Here is a 21821-nt window from a genome sequence, read left to right as displayed (position 1 = left end):
GTTTTCTGAACCTGAAAATAATGGTTAGCTGTCCACAGATACCTTAAGTGTTTTCCAAATAGAAGATTTGAATCAAGAAGAAAAAAAAAGACTGATGACCAGTTGGCAGATGACAGTTTGCAGAATCAGATCTCAAGATGTCAAAATGAAAAGCATTTTGTTCCAACTCTTTTCTATATGAAGTGGCTGGGGAAAAGGAAGAAAGTGGATACCGGGAGTGGAGTCTTGTCAGAAAGAGCTCCAAAGGATGGCAGTGTTTTAGGACATGGACTAGCATTGCTGCACGAATGAAAGTCACAGCTCCCATAATGTACTCCTGAATGATTACCCCGAGTGCCAAATTAATTCAAAAACAAATGCGTGAAATCTGTCAAGATCCCCAAACATCACAAATATTCAGTATTTTTGCATAACATTTCATGAGGTTTCCAGTATTTTTATCTTGCTTTAGTTTGATGAGCACATCACCACACAAAACTATTTAATAGCAGCTTTCTCTTAAGAGGATCCGTGGTCAAAAGGATTTGTTTTAAAGATTTTGTTTTTCATACCATTTCTTTATATCTTCAGGTTCTTGATAATCCTGTCATCTTTCTTCTTTTTAAAAAAGGAATCGTTTTCTGCAATCAGATATTTTAGAAGGAATGCCCCAATCCTACAGAATTTGTTATAATGAAAACACACGTAACTTTAATCGCTGTATGTATACAGTTTTATTGGGGACATTATGGATCAGCCTGCAATTATTTTTTTCCAAATTATTGTGCGTCACCTTCCAGTTGGCTTCGCTTTTCAAGTGATAATAAAAAATAAGCTTAGACCTTATGAAACACTTCTACAGTTCTCGCAATTCTTTTGTCTTTAACCTGAATTAATACTCTTTTTCCTAATTCTGTAAGCCAACAATTGAGTTGCTATCACTTCAATTTTTTCTCCAGCTCTTCTCTTTAGTGGAGGTGATGCTGGATCTGAAGACAGTTTTTCCCACTCTCATCCTTTCAGAAGATCGGAAAAGCATATAAATGGGTGAACAAGCCCAGGACTTTCCTGACCATCTTGAATACTTTAATTGTTTTCCCTTGCGTCCTGGGAACAGAAGGCATCAATTCTTGGACTTCACAGTGGGTGAGTGAAGTGGGCAGGGCCAAACAATGGGCCATTGTGCTGTGTGAATCCGCAGAAAGAAAGAGATATTTACATATAAGGGCTACTAAAAGGTTTTGGATATTGCAGCTGATGGACGAAGAATAGGACATTTCTACCACACTTAAAACAATCAGTACAGATTACTCCATCAGATAATCTGAGGAAGAACAAGAGGAAACAATTCTATGAAATGTCCCACTTGAGGAATTTTGTGTTCAGATCTTGAAGTGATTGCCATTATATTTAGGGAATCTAACTTTTGAATAAATACATTAGAATAGTATTGTTAATTTCTGATTTCTGTTCCATTATTCTCTTCATGAGAGAATCTTAGGTATGAAAAAATGTGAGAAATAAAGTTTATGAAACATTTACCCAATATTCCAGAGGATTCCATAAAAAATAATATATGTTCACTTCAATTTTTTTTCAAAAAAAAACCTTTAAAAGTAATGGGATAAAACAATTCTGGCCTGCAGATAAAATATGGGTCAACAAAGGGAGGAAGATTTCTGGGCTCTTCTGGAAGAAAAAAGAAAATAAAAAACCACCAAATGTTCAATGAAGAACATTTTGTGAGTCGATGAACCCAAGTATAATAATTCTTAAAAGGAGAAAAGATTGGGACATCTTCAAAGGATGGATAATATTAATAACTGCCAGAATGCAGAGTCTGATTTCTGCACTTTGCTAAAGGCAACTGCTCTGCCTTTGATTCAAGAATTGTTTCCCAAAATCTTTTGCAAGTATATCTTGGATTAAACATTGGTTAGGTGGTACTCTGAAGTTTATGAAGATTGGGAACATCCAAGCTGTTCAACTTTGGGGCACCCTTTCAAGCTTGGAAAGAATGGAAGTCATCAGGAAGTAATGAGAAAGTTGGAAATAGGGTAGTTTGACAAATGGATTACTAAACAAGCTTTCGTTCTTACCCAAATACCCTATTAGGCCCATAAAATCTTTCAGGCAAAGAGGCTACAAGTCCATAAGGATCTTTTTCAAGCAACTCATTCAATGCACTTAATCCATGATTGCTCCTCCTCCAAATAAGTCCTGGTACTCACATATTTTGGTCTCAAAACATTTTAATATTCTTGAGAATAATTTGAGGATAGTTATTCCTTTAATATTGTTCTTCTAGTCTGTATCCACTTATCAGATCCATATTTAGCTTGTTTCTAGGTTGGTCCTTGGACCATCATCATGCCTTGTCCCAGTGGTTCCTCAATATTTCTCTTTGCTTAGAGCAGTTAAGTGATTTGCAATGAGGTCTACGGAATAATAAGTTACTTAACTAGAATAATTTAATTCAGGTTGATAGTGTGATTTGATTGATGGACCCACATTCAATCACAGAGATCACTAGTTTACTTTGCCTTAGTCAGATAACACCACAAATTGCCTTGTCTGGTTACTCCATCACTAGAATGTGGAACCATGTTTTGGGGTTAGAAAGAAGACACATCTGGCTTTACTGACTTTCAGTGGCAAATTTTATTTTCTTGTGCATTTTCCTGCTGCAATGTGGAAGTACATAAATATTTTCTCTTAGGCTGCCTTAAATGCCCTGATCTGTTTTGCCTTGAGCACTTTATTTTCTGACAAGGTAGCTCTGAGCTATATCAGCTATTTCACAGGGGAAGGAATGCAAGCTTCAACTATGCTGGGACTGATGACTGATTCCAATACCTTTTGGATCCCAATAACTTTTAAATATAAGACAAGGAATAAAATGAAGGCACTAAGTCAAAGATTGCCTATTTGAAATCTGCAAGAAATATTTTAATTTCTGCTTCTGTTGCTATTATTATTATTATTATTATTATTATTATTATTATTATTATTTCATTCATTAAAATATTATTTTAAAAAGAATATATGAGCGTCGTACATCTTCCTAGGCATGCTTGCTTATTTGATTGATTTAGAGCAATTCTGCCACTTCACCTTAGAGATAAACTATTTCGTAATTTTAAAAATAAACACCAACTACAGTAATCCGATGAGCTAACTCAAAGCTCATGAAATGCTGTACAAGTAGTTCTCATTTCTGACCACAACTGAGACCAGAATTTCCAGAATTGTTTAGCAAGGTGATTGTCCAGTGAATCATGCCCAATTTTATGACCTCTTTTGACCTCAACTGGTAAATGAATTGTTGTAGTTCTTAAGTGAGTCTGGTTTCCCCTGTTGACTTTGCTTGCTGAAAGGCAATGGGGAAGATTGCAAATCCCATGACTCCAACCGTTGTAAATATCATGTCATGCCATTGCTCACTGCATGTATTTGATCCTGTCATCGTGGGAATCCTGGGATGGCAAGTGCAAGGACTAGTTGTAAGACACTGCCAGTAACTTTGAATGGGCACTAAGCGGATGGTTTTCAAAACAAGGATTACCTGTAATAGCAAAAGGCTTTAGGCAGAATTAGAAGACTTATCTAAAAGTGAAAATATTGTCTATAATTCAAATTAAGATTACAGAAAGGGAAAGCAAGGACCGTTTACAAAAGTGGAAATTTTTGAGATGTCTATACATGAAAAGATATTTTTCTTCTTTAAATTTCACATTCCTTGGTGGGATCATCATTACGAAATAAATCTATTTCACATGTTGTTAGATTTAACACAGATGTGCATCCAGGAATAGGAAGTACTGAAGGAAACCTTTAAAAAAAACACAAATTGAGGTTTCTGTTAAACTTGGAAAATTAAGCTATTCAAAACATTAAATACATTTGTTCTTTAAAGTAGCTACAGTTTTACCTATCAGAATTTTAGCCAGTCTTACCTAACTTGCAAATTAGCAGCTGTTCTTGAATTTGTAAAACCTTCAGGCCGAAGAGCCTCTCTATGCTTTGCTTTTGACATCTCTTAAAAACTGATTTGCACCTAGACTTTTATGTGGTATAATTATTTAATGCAGATTCAGTTTAATTGGGTGAAATTTATAAATTTAGTAAACATATCTCAGGAACATGTCTTGAAGAAATTCAGGTTTGGATAAAAATTATTTACCACATATTTTGCACATTCTTACAAGGTTTATTTCCATAATTAAGGTTAGTCATATTTGTTCTGGCAGACAAAAAAATATTACATTCCGATTTCTATGAGATAAAATATTCTCCTTGTAATGTTGGAAAGTGAACTTCAGAGGCAATGATTAAAAAATAAGGCAAAGAAAAAGGAGGCCAGATATATGTATCTGGTGCTATAAATTATTTTTAAAAATGTTGGAAGCATATGTATACAGTCAACCTCATATACCATATATGTGCAACATACAAACCTATCCACAAATTTTTAACCAAAATACTTTGAAAATTGCTGATTGGCACTTTGCATGGTATTTTATTTAAATATTTGAGATTCTTTTTATGCATGGATGGGCTTATCTGCAGGTATATAGAGGAAATATGTGTAATTACAAATATTACTATATATACTCATGGTTAAGCCAATCCATGGATAGAAAAATCCCAGTTTGGGAGTTGCACATTAAATTATCAGTTTGTTCACAACTATATACAATACAAATTTGCACATATACACATAAATTTCTCTATAGCATTGAAAGAAAATCCTGATTTAATGTCTTGGTAGACTAAAATTGTGGCTTTCCAGCATGATCTACATAATCTATTTTTAGTGACCCAAAGATTAAGCTGTAGCTTAATTCCTTAAAAAAAATAGTGTCTGTTATCAGATTCAAACCAATGTTGTCATCTTAATCAACTTTAAATTACCACAGAGAGAAATTTAGTTTTGATTCAACTATCTTGTTTTTCATTTAGGAGCATTGGTAATACTTGGTCTCAGCAAAATACTTTAAAAGAATTTATAAAACATGCCATTTCCAACATTTTACCTACAAGGTACAACAATTCATTGAATACAGTCTGCAGGTACACCGAAAGCATCCTTTAGACTCCCAAGTAGATCCTACCAAATGCTTCGTTTTATCAAAACGGTCAATGCATGGCCTCTCTAGGGAAGAAAATTCCAATCAGTCTCATCTGACCAGAAGATCAGTATTTATACGGCTTTATCTTTGCATATTGTAAGACACCAAAAGTCACCTTTGGGCAACCAATACATTTTATAAATAAACACAAAATATATACAGCATATGTAGATGTTGATAATTGAATCTATAAACCTGCACACTATACAGCACTTCTCAAAAGAGCTCTTCTCATTTCTGAGCTTCTTTTTAACATTGGTATTTCTCCATTCTAAATGTAACAGTTACCCTACTTTAAAATCGGATGTTGGGGAAAAAAATTAATTATTACCATTGTGCAATTTTGTTAGTTAGAGGTGGGTTGCCAATTGTTTACTACCAATTCAGTTATGCTTGTGTGGTTCTGTGCATGTGCAGAAGTGTCCGGGCGGCAGAGTGGTGCCTCCCAACACCACTACTACTGGTTTGCCCAATCTGGGCCAAACCAGGAGCAATCCACCTCTGATTAGTGAAAACATTGACATTGCTATCCATCCTACAACTAATTCTGTGCAGCTTCCAATCAAAATTTAAAACAGGACAGAAACCATGGTAAAATTATAAAAATGAACATGTTGCACATTACTATTTCTTTGACGTGATTTTCATTTTTGTCATTCACATTTTATTTTGTCCCTCCTTTAGCATTGTTTATTCAAATATTCTATTCTACCATTTCTTTGATTTTAATGGAACTCTTGCATTTCTCAATTCATTTAGTATTGGTTACTGGCAATTAAGACCCATAAGAGTGCCTTTTGGGCAATGGCAGATATACCCACTGTCATCAGGTAAACCCATGTTTCAGCAGGATTCACTATCGGATCCTCTGATGAATCAAGAAATACAAGAATTGAGAGGCTGGGACTGATGTCGCTATGACACGACATGCAATCTTGGAGCGCCAGGATTGTTGTCGATATCTATGCTGCTGGACGGTCCTTTTGGACCTAAACCATGTGCTGATAAATAAATAAAGGGAGACTAGTATAGATCTATTTCAAGCTATTTAGCTCTCATCAGCTAGCCATATCCTTACTGGGAATCGAACCTGGGCTGTATTACATATTAGGCAGAAGTATTAGCCACTAAGCCACAGGCTCTTGTGAGAGTGTGTAATTCCGTTTTCACGTGGTCTGCGCAAAGAACAATTTACATCTAACAGTGCAAGTTGCGAGCAAAGTGAGTGCACACAAAGGTTGCATGCAGGTTGTGAACCAGTAATAACACTGGCAGCAACCATTTCATTTCCAGATGTAAAACAGTTAACAACTTAATTGGCTATTTTCTATTGTCCCTTTGTCAGTTATCCAGTGGTGGGTTCGGATTCCATTCCAACCGGTATGGTTGGAACTGCCATGGAGTTACCCATATGCATGCGCAGTGCATGCATGCATTGCAAAGTCAAATGACGCTTTCCCAAGTCTCCGCGATCCTCCAGCTGCTCGGCAGAGCATTGCGCAGAAACTATGCGTGCCATGCATGTGCCGGTAGTGCCAAAAGCTTAAAGCATAGGTAAGGAGCGCACACCGTGGTCAAACAACCAGTTGTTCAAAGCTTTAGGGAAGGTTAAGAGGATGGAGTCCTACTGAACTTCAAAGGGCAGGGTGTTCCAAAGGAAGGGACTGCCATGAAAATACATAGTTCCTAGTTCTCATCCAATGGCAATATTTTTTATAAACAAAGTTTTATTGGTTTTTTTGAAAAATAACAGGGAAAAAGGTAGTGGAATGGTTGCAAATTTTGGCAGTTGCGATGTGCGGTAGGTGCCCCCTCCCTCCATACTCATAATATACATTTACACAAAATTCAATACTAAATAGTAATATATAGTCAGCATATGAGTTCAATTAATAATTTCGATCAATTTATGTCAAGCAGATTTTCTTATTCATTTTTGTGATCTGAGTTTTCTCAGAAGGGGATGTGGTTCAGATGGTTGATGCCTGAAGGTATGCTAATTTTCTGGGAGGACACAAGAGTTAGAATTAATACACCCATAGAGGCGCAGGCCTTTATGGAAAAAAATAAAGCACTCCTAAAAAAACCAGATGATCCTACAACAGACATACAGGACACGGGAGGGGCCGGAGCTCTGGCAGCGGGCGGAGATGGGGCAATAGATTGCATTTTGGGGGTTTGGGGGCATTCATGCACTATGAGCACTCAGTCCAGAAAAGGTTAGTCATCACTGGTCTAGTTTCTTCTTAAAATCATTGTTTGTCTTCCAATTGATATCTGGATAGGTAAAGCCTTCCATTACTACTGTGGTATGCTTCCTATATACATTTGTTAACTGGTTGGCAAAGAGTTCATCTATTTCTTCTGCTTCATTGGGTGGCCTGTAAGATACACTTTACTTTACTTTACTTTATTTGGATTTTTAGACCGCTCCCTCTCCCAAAAGGGACTCGGGGCGGTGTACAGTCAAATTAAAACACAAGGAATACACAGGAATAAATATATAAATACACAGATCCTTAAATACTTAGGTGAGGAGGCTATAAACTGTATCTTAAAGTAAAGCGATTAAAACAGTATTAAAAATAACCCCTAAGAATACCCCAAAAAAGTTAAAGTTAAAATAATAACCTAAAAATTCCCAATTAAAAATATCTCCCAGGAGGTGAGATAAAACTATGAATGGGCCAAGCCGGCTAGTCGAAACAGGTGAGTCTTTAGTTTTTGACGAAAGGAGCGGAAGTCGGTGGTGGTTCTAATGTCGGGGGAGGGGAGGTCATTCCAGAGGGTTGGGCCCATCACAGAGAAGGCTCTACTCCTAGGCGCCGCCCGTTGGCATTGCTTGGTGGACGGCACCAGGAGGAGTCCCTCCCTGTGAGAGCGAATTGGTCGCAGGGATGTGTGCGGTAGGATGCGATCCTGCAAGTAGCTAGGTCCTGTGCCATGGAGCGCTTTAAAGATGGTAGTCAACACCTTGAAATGCACCCGAAAAACCACAGGCAGCCAGTGCAGCTCGTGCAGGAGAGGTGTTATGTGGGAGTACCTAGTACTCCCTATGATGGCCCGCGCGGCTGCATTCTGGACTAGCTGTAGTCTTCGGGCGCGTCCCAAGGGAAGCCCCATGTAGAGGGCATTGCAGTAGTCCAGACAAGACGTCACCAGCGCATGAGTGACCGTGCGTAGGGCATCCCGGTCCAGTAAGGGGCGCAATTGGCGCACCAGGCGAACCTGGTGGAACGCCCCCCTTGCCACGGCTGCCACATGGTCATCCATCGACAGCCGGGCATCTAGGAGGACGCCCAAATTGTGCGCCCGTTCCACAGGGGGCAATTGCTCGTCTCCTATGGCCAGTGATGGTGTCAACTGGCTGAACCGAGGTGCCGGTAACCACAGCCACTCAGTCTTGGAGGGGTTGAGCTTGAGTCTGTTGTCCCCCATCCAGACCCTGACGGGTTCCAAACACCGGGACATCATTTCGACAGCCTCGTTGGGGTGGTTTGGGGTGGAAATGTACAGCTGAGTATCATCAGCATACAGATGATACTCAACCCCAAAACCACGGATGATCTCCCCCAGCGGCTTCACATATGCGTTGAACAGAAGGGGCGAGAGGACCGACCCCTGTGGCACCCCACAAGTGAGTGGCCTCAGGGTCGACCTCTGCCCCCCTGCCAACACACATTGCGTCTGGTCGGAGAGGTAGGAGCTGAACCACCGCAAAATGGTGCCTCCAACTCCCATCCCCTCCAGCCGGCGCAATAGGATACCATGGTTGATGGTATCAAAAGCCGCTGACAGATCTAATAGGACCAGGATAGAGGAGCAACCCCTATCTCTGGCCCTCCAGAGATCATCAACCAACGCGACCAAGGCCGTCTCCGTGCTGTGCCCAGGTCGGAAGCCGGATTGGCATGGGTCTAGATATTCGGATTCCTCAAGGTGTCGCGGAAACTGCTGTGCCACCACATTCTCTACAACCTTCGCTAAAAAGGGAAGGTTGGAGACCGGACGATAATTAGCTAGCTCCATCAGGTCGAGGGAAGGCCTCTTGAGTAAGGGCCTCACCACCGCCTCTTTCAAGTCGGCAGGTAAGGACCCCTCACCCAACGAGGCGTTCACCAGGCCTAGGAGCCAGCCTCGTGTCACTTCCCAGGATGCCAGTACCAGCCAGGAAGGACACGGGTCAATTAAACATGTGGTGGGTCGCAGCCGTCCACGCAACCTGTCCAAATCCTCGGTGGCAACAGAATCAAACTCCTCCCAGAATGGTCTCACAAGACTCACTGTTGACGGCTCCTCTGGTCCACTGAGGGGGGCCCATCCACTCCGGATCTGAGAGACTTTGTCCTGCAGATATTCCCCAAACTCCTCTGCTCTGCCCTGCAAGGGGGCTTCCCGCGTCCTCTGTGATAAGAGGGAGCGGGTTACCCGAAAGAGGGCGGCAGGGCGGTTATCAGCAGACGCAATAAGAGCGGCACAGTGTCTATGTTTGGCCGCTCTTAATGCCACAAGGTAGGTCCTTGAATAGGCTCTTACCTGTGTTCGATCAGATTCGGAGCGTGAGGACCTCCACCTGCTCTCTAGGCGTCTCCTCTGGCACTTCATCACCCTCAGGTCCTCAGTAAACCAAGGAGCCCGGGTGGGTCATCGCCGCAGGAGAGGCCGCAAAGGCGCAACCCGGTCCAAGGCCCCAGCGGTCGCCCTATTCCAGGTGGCCACTAGGTCCTCCGACCGAGAGCGGGTCAGGGCTACAGGGAATGGCCCAAGCTCCATCTGGAACCTGTCCGGTTCCATCAGGCGCCTGGGGTGGTACCAACTTGGACAGTCTGGTTCCACCTCCTCGCGGTGGGGGGTAGCGCCAGGGAAGTCCAGCCGGAGAGATGAGTGATCTGACCATGACAGGGGAGTGATAACTAGATCCCCTATTCCCAGATCACTCGTCCGCTGCTCAGATACAAAAACAAGGTCCAGAGTGTGGCCACCTTCGTGTGTGGGGCCCTGAATTAATTGGGTCAGGTCCATGGCTGTCATGGAAGCTATGAACTCCCGAGCTACCTCGGATACTTCCCCCATCGACGGCAAGTTGAAATCCCCCATAACCACAAGTTTGGGGATCTCAACTGCCGTTTCTGAGATCAGCTCGAGGAGCTCAGGCAGGGCTGCTGATGCATAGCGAGGAGCCAAGTATACAATCAGCAGACCCCACTGCCTCCCTGGGCCCCATTTCACACCAAGGGACTCACACCCGGGTATCTGAGGTACAGTGATCTCCCTCGGCTCTAAGCATTCCCATATAACTACCACCACCCCACCACCCTTACCCAGGGCCCGGGGTTGATGGAATGCACGGAAACCCGGTGGGCACATTTCCACGAGGGGTAAACCACCCTCGTGGCCCAACCAGGTCTCCCTTATCCCTGCAAGGTCCAGCTCCCCCTCTGAGATCAACTCATTGATGAGGGGGGCCTTGTTGGTCACGGACCTTGCATTGCAAAGCATCAGCCTCAGGCCCTGGCTCTGTAGTTCCTGACCACCTAGACTGCGGAGGTTGGTACAAACGACCGGGCGTATCCAACAGCCACGGTCTCCCAACCGACCTTGTGATCTTCTCCTGTATGACAATGTCATTTACTTATGACAATGTCATTTTGTTTCCTTTTATATTGTCCCATATACATTCTGGAGTGGTTTAGTCTGCATTTCTGTACATATGTAATGATCTCTTACATGTACTCCACCTCCTCTTTTTGTAAATCTGTTTCTTTTGAACAATTTGTATCTATCCATCTGTTCATTCCAGTCATGAGTTTTGTCCTACCAGATTTCTGTAATGGCAGCTATGTCATTCCAACCCTTATGTCACACTCTGGTCAGTTCCTCTTTGCACTTCTACCATCAGGCAGAAGGCATCAAAGAATAGCCAGCTGAAAAACAGGTTTAAAGATAGTTTCTATCCCTGGGCTGTGAGACTTTTAAATACAACCACAATCATTCCATGCACATGCTAGTTTTTTTCTTTTTCTTTCTTTTTTTGTTTCTGTTATAATTTTACAATTTTGTGAGGTTAAAACCAATTTTGTTGTATTTAAGTACAATGACAATAAAGATTATACTTATACTTCTGTACTACTGTTTCTAGTTCACCCTGTTTGTTCTGCAAGTTTGAGCATTTGTATATAAGCATTTAGTTTAAAGCCCTTCTGATGAATTGGGCCAATCTTTTTCCAAATACATTTTTCCTGTTTTTGTGAAGTCCAGACCCTTGCCAAGAGTCTTTTGTGTAGGTAAAGCCAAAGTTTTCTTGGTGATAACAACCCTTTAGCCAGTGGTCTATTTGTAGAATTATCCCCCCCCCCCCTGATGGGTTTTAACCTTTTGGGGGGACTACTGATGAGAACACTACTTGTGCCCCTACCTCCTTAACTTTATTGCCTAGTTGCTTATGATCTCTCAATATTGTACTCAGATGCTTTGATGTGTCTTTTGTCCCTATGTGAAGGTAGAGGAAAAGGTAGTAATCTGAGGGCCTAATTATTTTGGTTAGGTTCTTGGTAACATCTTTAATTTTTGCTCCAGGGATAAAACATACCTCCCAACAATGCTCTCCAGCCTGTCCCACCCATTCGAAGCATAACAAGATTATAAAAGAAGCAAAAGTCCCACAGAAATCATGATTGCTTAAATATAATAAGTCCCACAGAATTCATATGGTTTTCAGCAGTTGCAGAGGTCATGGAAGACTATTTCCAAAGGAAATTGAAGAATGAAGATCTTCATTCTATTCTACAAAGGAACTTCAAGAATGAAGGCCTTCTGCATACCGGAACCTTAGGTGGACTGCAAGGCCCTGTCAATAGAGGAAAAAACCCACTGCCTGAATGTAAGTGGTGAGATTCTGTCCCAACACTGAGGCAGCCTTTTTGAGTGGCAGTTGTATCACTAAACCTGACATGAGGTCCAAGCCCAACTCTAAGTCCAGCCTTGGGGCTGTCACAAAGTGTGACTGATCAAGGTGCCTTAGATTGGGGGAGTTGAGAATTGTTTCTCTTTTTTTAGAGTGTGTGTGTGTGTATGTGTGTGATAGATGAGATCACCGGCAGCAACATCAAGTTAGGCATTTCTCAAATATTTGATACATAAAAGCCCAACAATTTCACTAGAAGAAACTACTGGAAGTTTCCTCATAGGCTCCAGGAACACATTCCTAGAATATTGTTCTTCTAGTCTGTATCCATCTACCGGATCCATATTTAGCTTGTTTCCCGGTTGGTCTTGGACAATCATCACGCCTTGTCCCAGTGGTTCTCTTTCCTTAGAGTAGTTAAGTGATTTGTAATAAAGTCTACGGAATAATAAGTTGCTTATATAGAATAATTTAATTCAGGTGGATAGTGTGATTTGGTTGATGGACCCAAACCAGAGATCTCTAGTTTACTTTGCCTTAGTCAGATAACACCACAAACTGCCCTGTCTGGTTACTCCATCACTAGAATGTGGAACCATGTTTTGGGGGTAGAAAAAAGACACATCTGCCTTTACCGACTTTCAGTCACAAATTTTATTTTCCTGGGCATTTTCCTGCTGCAATGTGAAAGTCCATAAACTTTTCCTCTTAAATTGCCTCAAATGCCCTCATCTGTTTTGCCTTGAGCACTTTATTTTCTGACAAGGTAGCTCTGAGCTGTATCAGCTATTTCATAGGGGAAGGAATGCAGCTTCAACTATGCCGGTACTGATGACTGATTCTAATACCTTTTGGATCCCAATAACTTTTAAATACAAGACAAGGAATAAAATGAAGACAATAAGACAAAAATTGCCTATTCGAAATCTGCAAGAAATATTTTAACTTCTATGATGATGATGATGTTGTTGTTGTTGTTGTTGTTGTTGTTGTTGTTGTTGTTGTTGTAATGTTTGGTGAGATTCACAGCCTTTAGGTGTGGTTAGTAGCTCAACAGATTATTATTGTTGTTGTTGTTGTTGTCGTCATCATCATCATCACCATCATCATAAAGTAGTTCTCATTTCTGACCATAACTGAGATTGGAATTTCCAGTATTGCTAAGCAAGCTGATTGTTTAGTGAGTCATGCCCAATTTTATGTCCTTTTTTGGCAACAATTGTTAAATGAATTATTGCCGTTCTTAAGTGAGTCTGGCTACCCCTGTTGACTTTGCTTGCTGAAAGGCGATGGGGAAGATTGCAAATCCCATGACCCCAACCATTGTAAACACCATGTCATGCCATTGCCCACTGCAAGAATTTGATCCTGTGATTGTGGGAATCCTAGGATGGTTGCAAATATAATGACTGGTTGTAAGACATTTCCTTCAGTGCCAGTAACTTTGAATGGGCATTAAGGAGATGGTTTTGAAACAAGTACTACATGTAATGGGCAAAAGGCTTTAGGCAGAATTAGAAGACTTATCAAAAAGTGAAAATATTATCTATAATTGAAATGAAGGTTACAGAAAGGGAAAGCAAGGACTATTTACAAAAGTGGAATTTTTTGATATTTCATCTGTATATGAAAATATATTTTTGCTCTTTAAATAAGTCAGACCAAGCTATGGTACATCATTTTGTAGTATGGTGACCAAAATTGGTTACAGTATTCTAGGTGTGGTCTTACTTGGCTTTCATACAGCAGTACTAAGACTTCATGTGAACTAGATTCTATGCCTCTGTTTATACATCCCAGGGTTGTATTAGCTTTTTTGGCTGCTGCTGCACACTGCTGGCTCGTATTCCATTGATCATCCTTTAGGACTCCAAAGTCCATCTCATAGTTTTTGAGCCAGGTCTCTCCTAATCTGTACCTATACCTTTGATTTTTCCTGTCCCTCTGTCCAATTTTTTATACTTGTCCTTTTTGTCTTTCAGTTTATCAGAAGGATCTCTGTGCAGCCATGCTGATTTCTTCTTGAATTTCTGTTTTCTTTTTCTGTGTTATTGTTTACTCATAGGCTCCAGGAAGTTTCCTCATAGGCTCCAGGAAGTTTCTTTATAAGCTCCAGGAACAGATCAGTCTGTAATAGCTTAAGTACCACAATGTCCTTTCAAATGTACTTGCTCAGCCCAAACACACAGTAAAATACATGGGACAATCCATTACCTATTATGTACTGAAGAATCCTCTGAGCTTCCGTAAAGTACTTAAAGAATGACAAATACCAAAAGTAAATTTATAGCCAATAAAGATGTTAACTGTTTTACATCTGGAAATGAAATGGTTCTTGCCAGTCTTATTACCGGTTCACAACCCGCATGCAACCTTTGTGTGCACTCACTTTGCTCGCCACTTGCACTGTTAGATGTAAATTGTTGTTTGCGCAGACCACCTGAAAGCAGAATTACACACTTTCACAAGAGCCTGTGGCTTAGTGGCTAATACATCTGCCTAATATGTAATACAGCCCAGGTTCGATTCCCAGTAAGGGTATGGCTAGCTGATGAGAGCTAAATAGCTTGAAATAGATCTATACTAGTCTCCCTTTATTTATTTCTCAGCACAAATGCAACACAAATGTAACAAAAGCAACATAAAAGATGGTTTTCTGCCTGGATGGTCTCCTGGAGTGAGCCGAAAGACAGAAAAGGGAAGCAGTGTGCTCCCTCCCATATTTGGGCATACCAGGGGTTGTGACACAATACATATATACATACATAAACATTCTGGAGTTAATTTGAATTAACAGACATGAAATGATAGAAAAGGTTGATGTTACAGGAACGTGTTTCCTGAAAATAAACCCTACCCTGAAAATAAACCCTAGCCCAATTTTTATGCCTGTGCCAAATATAAGCCTTACCTCTCAAAATAAACCCCAATAAAGGGGGATAGACATGGCCAGCATATGAGGAAACGAGCACACATAGGCTACAGTATCTGGCATCAACACAGGTTCAAGTACTTGTGCAAGTAGCAAGTGGAAGTAGAGGTGGAGGGAGGGAAGCAATCCGGATGCATCACGCAGTGGAAAGCCGAGCCATGTTGGGCCAGAGCAGTGGGCAGCCATTGGAGGGCCATCTTTGCGTCTCTCAGCTTGCACATTGGAATCACCTGCCTTCTGCTCCATGCCTTCTTTTCGGTGCAATCCCAGAGTGTGCTGACCAAGGAACCGGCAGGCTGCAGCTGCTGTCTGGACCCCATGTGGTTGCCAGCTGTTTTGTGTGTGCCGGGGAGCAGGGTGCCCAGCTGGGCTGATCACCCTGAAATCATGTTTTCCCTGGAATTTGTCCTAGTGCTTATTTTGGGGCCCAAAAGAAAATAAGACCTGGTCTTATTTTGAGGGAAACTCAGTATGTATATATGTGTTGACCTTTTTCTTTTAATGCACTTTTTAATGTTGTATTTATTTTGTTGTTCTTGTTATTTTTAAATTGTAATGTAAATAAAAAAATAATTTTTGTAGTTCTGTATTTTAACTTTTTTTCAAATAAAAAAAATGACAAAAAAGGGGAAAATATGTAGCTCAGGGATGAAATGTTGGGTTTTTAGTGCACTCTGAGTTTTGTTGTTTCCTTGCAGACAATCATTACCAGATTCAATAACATCAGTGCCCTGTATTGGTCTGTTCACACTACATGAATGACAGAGATGAGATTCGGATTAGATTTTTCATGAATCAAGTTCTCTGAATCAAAATCTGTAGTTAGATCTCTAAGGGTTAATTAGCATCTTTGAATAACTCCTCATCTTCCTTTTATTCTTCCTGTTTTCTAGCAAATGCAAGGTCCACATTAATCCATGGATGCTCCTTCTAACAACTACCCCTGCTTCTCAAACATTTTGATCTCAAGACCATTTTATATTCTTGAAAATGATGGAGGACTCCAAAGAGTTTTGGTTATGTGTTCTTTCTATGTAATGAATAAGAAATTAATTTATTTCTTATAAAATAAGAAATATATAATGTACATATAATGTATTAGAAATTAAAACTGAGGCAAGATAACATATTTTACATGATGGACCCCCTGAAATGGTTGCGTGGATGGACTTTGCTGATATAGCAAATCATACTGGCCTAAATGCAAATGTAGAAAGGAAATAGTTCCCTCTCATACCTGTGGACATGTGCATTCTAAAAGCTGTCTCGTGTCCTTAGATAGAATCAATTTGTCCCACTTTGAATTTTGTCCAAGCAATGATCCAAACTTTGATTCTCTTTCCAAACTTTCAGGAGATAATGGTGCAATTTAGACAGCTTCCAAGAGTCAGATGAATGGTGTCCAGGTGTCCTCTCCTCAGGCTCCATTCCTCAGTTAGAGTACAAAATCATTGGGAGATTCTACCACCACTCTCCCACAAAGGATATTGTGGTACCAACCTGATCCCAGAGATCAAGCCACTAAAATCCCCTTTCACCTCATCCTTATGAGAGCCAATTAAATAGTGGGATATTGGACCTTATCTCCTTCTATTATATTCTTCAACTTGATGTAGACTTATTTCAAGAATAGCAGGATAGAGATTTTAAAAATTATAGAAAATACTATGGGAGGTAGTTTATTTAGAATAACCCTAAATGGGAACGGATAGGTTGGTCAACAAAAATTATCTGTTTTTACTTAAAGGTCAAGAAGCAATAAAGGAAAGGTATGGATCCACATGGATAGCACCACTTCAGAAGAGAGAACACTGCTATCTTGTCTCCCCTGGTCCTTCTCTTCACTAGACTAGCCATGCCATCCACATGTTTCTCTTCTTGATCAGCAAAATCAGCTTCTCTCTCAGCACAGCTCTCATGGAAACAGTGTTTCTCCCATGCCTCTTGAAAAAGTTTCATAGCATGGGACATCATGAGGTTCTCTTGCTCAGATTTCTGCCAGGCAGCCTCAGGTCACCGGCGTCGGCTGGTGGTAACTCCAGCCAGAATCTCCTCAGGTTCACTTCTCTGCCCCACTCCCAGCGACCACTGGGGATGAACAGATCTTTCCTCCAAGTTCAGTTCAGCCATCTGTTCTATTTCCAATGGGAATGAGGATCCATGTAGTCCTCTTGGTCACTGTCTGGATTGGACATTTCTTTGGTGGGTTTTTTTTTTTGTTTTTTTTTTGTTTTTAATAAAAATTTTATTGGTTTTTCAACATTTATAGGGAAAAGGGTAAATGAACAGGTATACAAATTTTGGCAGTTGCAAAGTGTGGTAGGCGCCCCTCACTCCATACTCATAGTATACATTTATATATAATGCATTGGTATATAATTGGTTACAATCAGCATGTTAGTTCTATTACTATTTTCAATCAGATTAGACATTACAGTATAAAATCCAGATATAATTCCATTATCACTTTCGGTCAGTTTATAATAATATGATTTTCTTGTTTATTTTTGTGATCTGAGTTTTCTTGCTATTGCCCCTTCTCCCTCCACTGGGAGAGCTCTGGCCCCTCCCGTGTCCTGTGTGTCCGTTGTAGTGTCTCGTGTTTTTTCTAGGTGTGATTTGTTTTTTTCCATAAAGGCCTGCGCCTCTATGGGTGAATTGATTCTGATTCTTGTCTCCTCCCAGAATATCAGCATACCTTCAGGCATCAACCATCTAAACCACACCCCTTTCTGGTATAATTTATTCGCTAATTGCGAATAATTCTTCCTTTTTTCTCTAATCTTCTTAGGGATCTGCTTCAGAATGGTTATCTCCCTATCATGGTATGTCAATGCTTGCCCCCTTTGTACACCCAGAATTTCATCTCTTGTGCTTTTTCTAAGAAATTTAATGTGAACCTCCCTGGGTACATTGTGTGTTCTAGCATAGGCTGAGTTCACTCTATAATCCAGGTCTATATCCCACCCCATCTGTTGTTTTTCTTTGTGTGTGTAGTCAGCCAGGATGTTTATCATGATGTCCCTTATGTTTTCCCCATCTTCTTCTATAACATTTTGAAATCTAAGGTAATAGGACATTCTCTCAAATTCTATTTTCATCTGTTGGGTGTCAAGATCTTTGTTCCCTTTCTGCACAGCTTCTACCCCCCCCCCTTCACCTACTCCACCCCCCCCCCATTCCACAAGATTCAGTCTTTGTGAGTTCTTATATATTTGGGCTTGATTTTCTTTAATTTCATCTTTCATTTCCCTTAGCTGTTTCTTGATTTCCTCCTGGCCCTGTAAAATTTGTTGAAGCATTTGTTGAAAGTCCATCTCTGTAGTCTTAGGTTGCATCAGTTCTGTTATCTTTGACTGTGTGGCTGGACTGGATGTTGCAGATGTTGGAGCAGAAGTGGCAAAGCCAGGTTGTCCAGGAGGTGGTCTTTTGGGTGGCATCATTTATAACGTTAGAAGTTCAGTCCATATATAAGATAGACAGTTAAAAAAGAAGGGTAGCAAGGTGAGTTTCGGGAGCAGAAGAACCAGGCAGAAGAGAGTCTCTCTAATAAGTCTGTCAATAGATGGAAAATTTCCCTAGAAAGTTTAAAAAATACCAATCCACAAGAGATTCCTCTGGGAGACACGGAGACAAAGACCGGAAGCCTGAATTTTAAAGGTGGAGTCAAGTTTCACAGTTCATAAAGACAACGGAAGTGTGCCATCTTGCCCTGCCAGTTTTGGGCACAGAGGCATAACAAAGTTTTAAAAGTTCCAAAAGTCCTCAAATCATCAGTAATATGTAGAATTAAATTGAAGAGAAAATCATTTTAGCCTGGGTGAGGCTTCATTTGTTGGCTCTCCCCCCTCCTCCTTCCCCGGGGGCTGAGAGCAAAATTGTTCCTCGCCGCTTGTCCAAGGGGGGGGGGAAAAACCCCTCCCTCCAGCCGCGCCTCCAAAATGCTCCGAAAGTTAAGATTTTAAAAAGCTGAGTAATTCTTCCGTGCAAAGTAGGGAATGAAAAGAGAAGCAACCTCACCGCACTGCAGCTGCTTCCTTCTATTGTTACATTCTCCAGTCAGCTTGTAGTGAGACGCGAGGCGCAGAAACGCGAAGCGCCCTCCGAGATTGCTCCCCGGTGCCTTGGGCACGCGAGAGACCTCCCGCCGGCCGCTGCCGCTGCAGGAGTCCTCCGCGATGCCGCCCCTCCGGCAGGACCCCTCTGCGGAGGACCCCTCCTGTGCCCCCCAAGGAGTGGGGAAGCCCACCGGGGAGCCGGAGCGGGCAAGGAGCTGCCCGTCGCCGTCGGCCGCCGGAACCGGAACTCGGTGGGTTTTTGTTTTAAGTGCACTCCCCACATAAGGGATGAGCATGAAGTGAGATCTTGCTTAATGTCAGGCATGCTTCCTTCAGTAACCAAGAAAGAAAACTTTCGAAAGTAAAGAAGATCTGAGTCAGAAGGGTGTGAACACATACATATCAAACAATTACCCAACCCCCTCACTACAACAACTCCCACCCCAGTGTCCAATCAGCAACTCCCTAAGGTGTCATGTTGCATCTCCAGACAGCATCATCACGTTGGTATGCCGGACAGTTGGCCTTCACCAGTTCCAAACCCTGACCATCAGCATGCACAGAAGATGGTGAGAAGAAAACTCCCTTTGCCATATCACCTCCAGTACCATTTATTCCCACCCCAAATACCATGCCCCCACCCTTCCCATTTCTATGGCAGCCGATAGCAAGAAAGTGAAGCAGAGGCTGACATTAACAGAGTTGGAAGGCATGTTGTAGATCATCTAGACCAACCTCCCTCCCAGAAAGAGACCCTACACCATTTCAGGCAAATGACAGTCCAATCTCCTCCTGAAAACCCCCAGTGATGAAGCTCCCACAACTTCTGATGGCAATCTAATAATAATAATAATAATAATAATAATAATAATAATAATAATAATAATAATAATAATAATAATAATAATAATAATAATAATAATAATACATATTTATTTCTTAGCCGCACCCTCTCCCGAAGGACTCGGGGCGGCGTACAATAAAACATATAAAGTACATATCTAGACAGGACATACATATAACAAAGACATATAATAAGACGTGTACAAGGAGGAGGTGGGCTGTTGGATAAAAACAATTAAAATCACGATGTTTAAAAAACCCCTAAATAAATAAATACAATTAAATTACATAAATAAAAACCCGTCAGGAGCGATATAGTTAGATCATGGTTGAGCCAGGCCAGCTACTTGGAATAGGTGGGTCTTGAGCTTTACACGGAAGGAGCGGAGGTCAGAGGTAGTCCTAATATCCGGGGGAAGGTCATTCCACAGGGCTGGGCCCGTCACAGAGAAGGCTCTACTCCTAGGCGCCGCCCCTCGGCACTGTCTGGTGGATGGCACCTGGAGGAGACCCTCTCTGTGCGAGCGGATTGGTCGCAGGGATGTATGGGGCAGAATACGATCCCACAAGTAACTAGGTCCTGAGCCATGGAGCGCTTTAAAGATCGTTATCAAAACCTTGAAACGCACCCGATAGACCACAGGAAGCCAGTGCAGCTCGCGCAGGAGCGGTGTCACATGGGAGTACCTAGTACTCCCCATAACTACCCGCGCGGCTGCGTTCTGGACCAACTGTAGCCTCCGAGTGCATTTCAAGGGAAGCCCCATGTAGAGAGCGTTACAGTAGTCCAGGCGAGACGTCACCAGCTCATGAGTGACTGTGCGTAAGGCGTCCCGGTCCAGTAGGGGGCGCAATTGGCGCACCAGGCGGACCTGGTGGAACGCCCCCCTTGCCACGGCTGTCACATGGTCATCCATGGACAGCCGGGCATCCAGGAGGACGCCCAAATTGCGCGCCTGCTCCACGGGGGCGAGTTGAACGCCCCCGATGGCCAAAGGTGGAATGAATTGGCTGAACCGGGGAGCCGGCACCCACAGCCACTTCGTCTTGGAAGGGTTGAGTTTGAGTCGGTTGTCATCCATCCAGACCCGTACGGCTTCCACACACTGGGACATCACTTCGACGGCCTCGTTGGGGTGGTTCAGGGTGGAAATGTACATCTGTTCTATTGGTTGATTGATTTCACTGTCAGAAAAGTTATCTTCATTTCTAGATTGAATAACTTCTTGGTCAGTTTCTTTGTCTGGCCTTCAAGTGCATTGGAAAATAACTTGACCCCTTCATCTCTGTGGCAGCCCTCAAATATTGGAACACTGCTATCTTGTCTCCCCTGGTCCTTCTCTTCACTAGACTAGCCACGCCCAGTTCCTGTAACCGTTCTTCATATGCTTTAGTCAGAGGTGGCATTCAGTCGGTTCTGACTGGTTCTGGTGAACCCATAGCAGAAATTTTGAGTAGTTTGGAGATCTAGCAAATGCTGCGACTTACTGGCCTCACCTCTAATCCATTCGCTGTCTCCCAGCCTCTTAAGTCCCAGCTGATGGTCAGTGTATTGTTGCCTCCCAGTTGATCGCTGGGTCTTCTTTTGTTGCCCTGCACATCAGAATGGAGCTAGAAAGCAGGTTAGTGGGGTTGGGAGGGAATGGGGATTTTGCAGTAACCTTCCCCAGGAGTGGGGAAGGAATGGGGATTTTGTAGTATCCTTCCCTTGGACTGGGGAGGGAAATGGGGATTTTGTAGTATCCTTCCCCTGGAGAGAGAAGGGAAAGGGAGTTTTTGCAGTATTCTATTCCTGGAATGGGGTGGGAATAGGGATTTTACAGTAACCTTTCTCCACCAGTAGGGTGGAGAAGGGAATTTTGAAGTATCCTTCCCACAGGAGAGGGGAGGGAATGGGAATCTTGCAGTATCCTTCCATGCTCACCAAGCCACACCAAGCAATGCCCACCAAGCCTCACCCACAGAACCGGTAG

The sequence above is a fragment of the Natrix helvetica genome (genome assembly GCF_964273705.1).
Source record: "Natrix helvetica genome assembly, chromosome: Z".
Lineage (NCBI taxonomy): Eukaryota > Metazoa > Chordata > Lepidosauria > Squamata > Natricidae > Natrix > Natrix helvetica.
Note: the sequence above shows the minus strand (reverse complement) of the source record.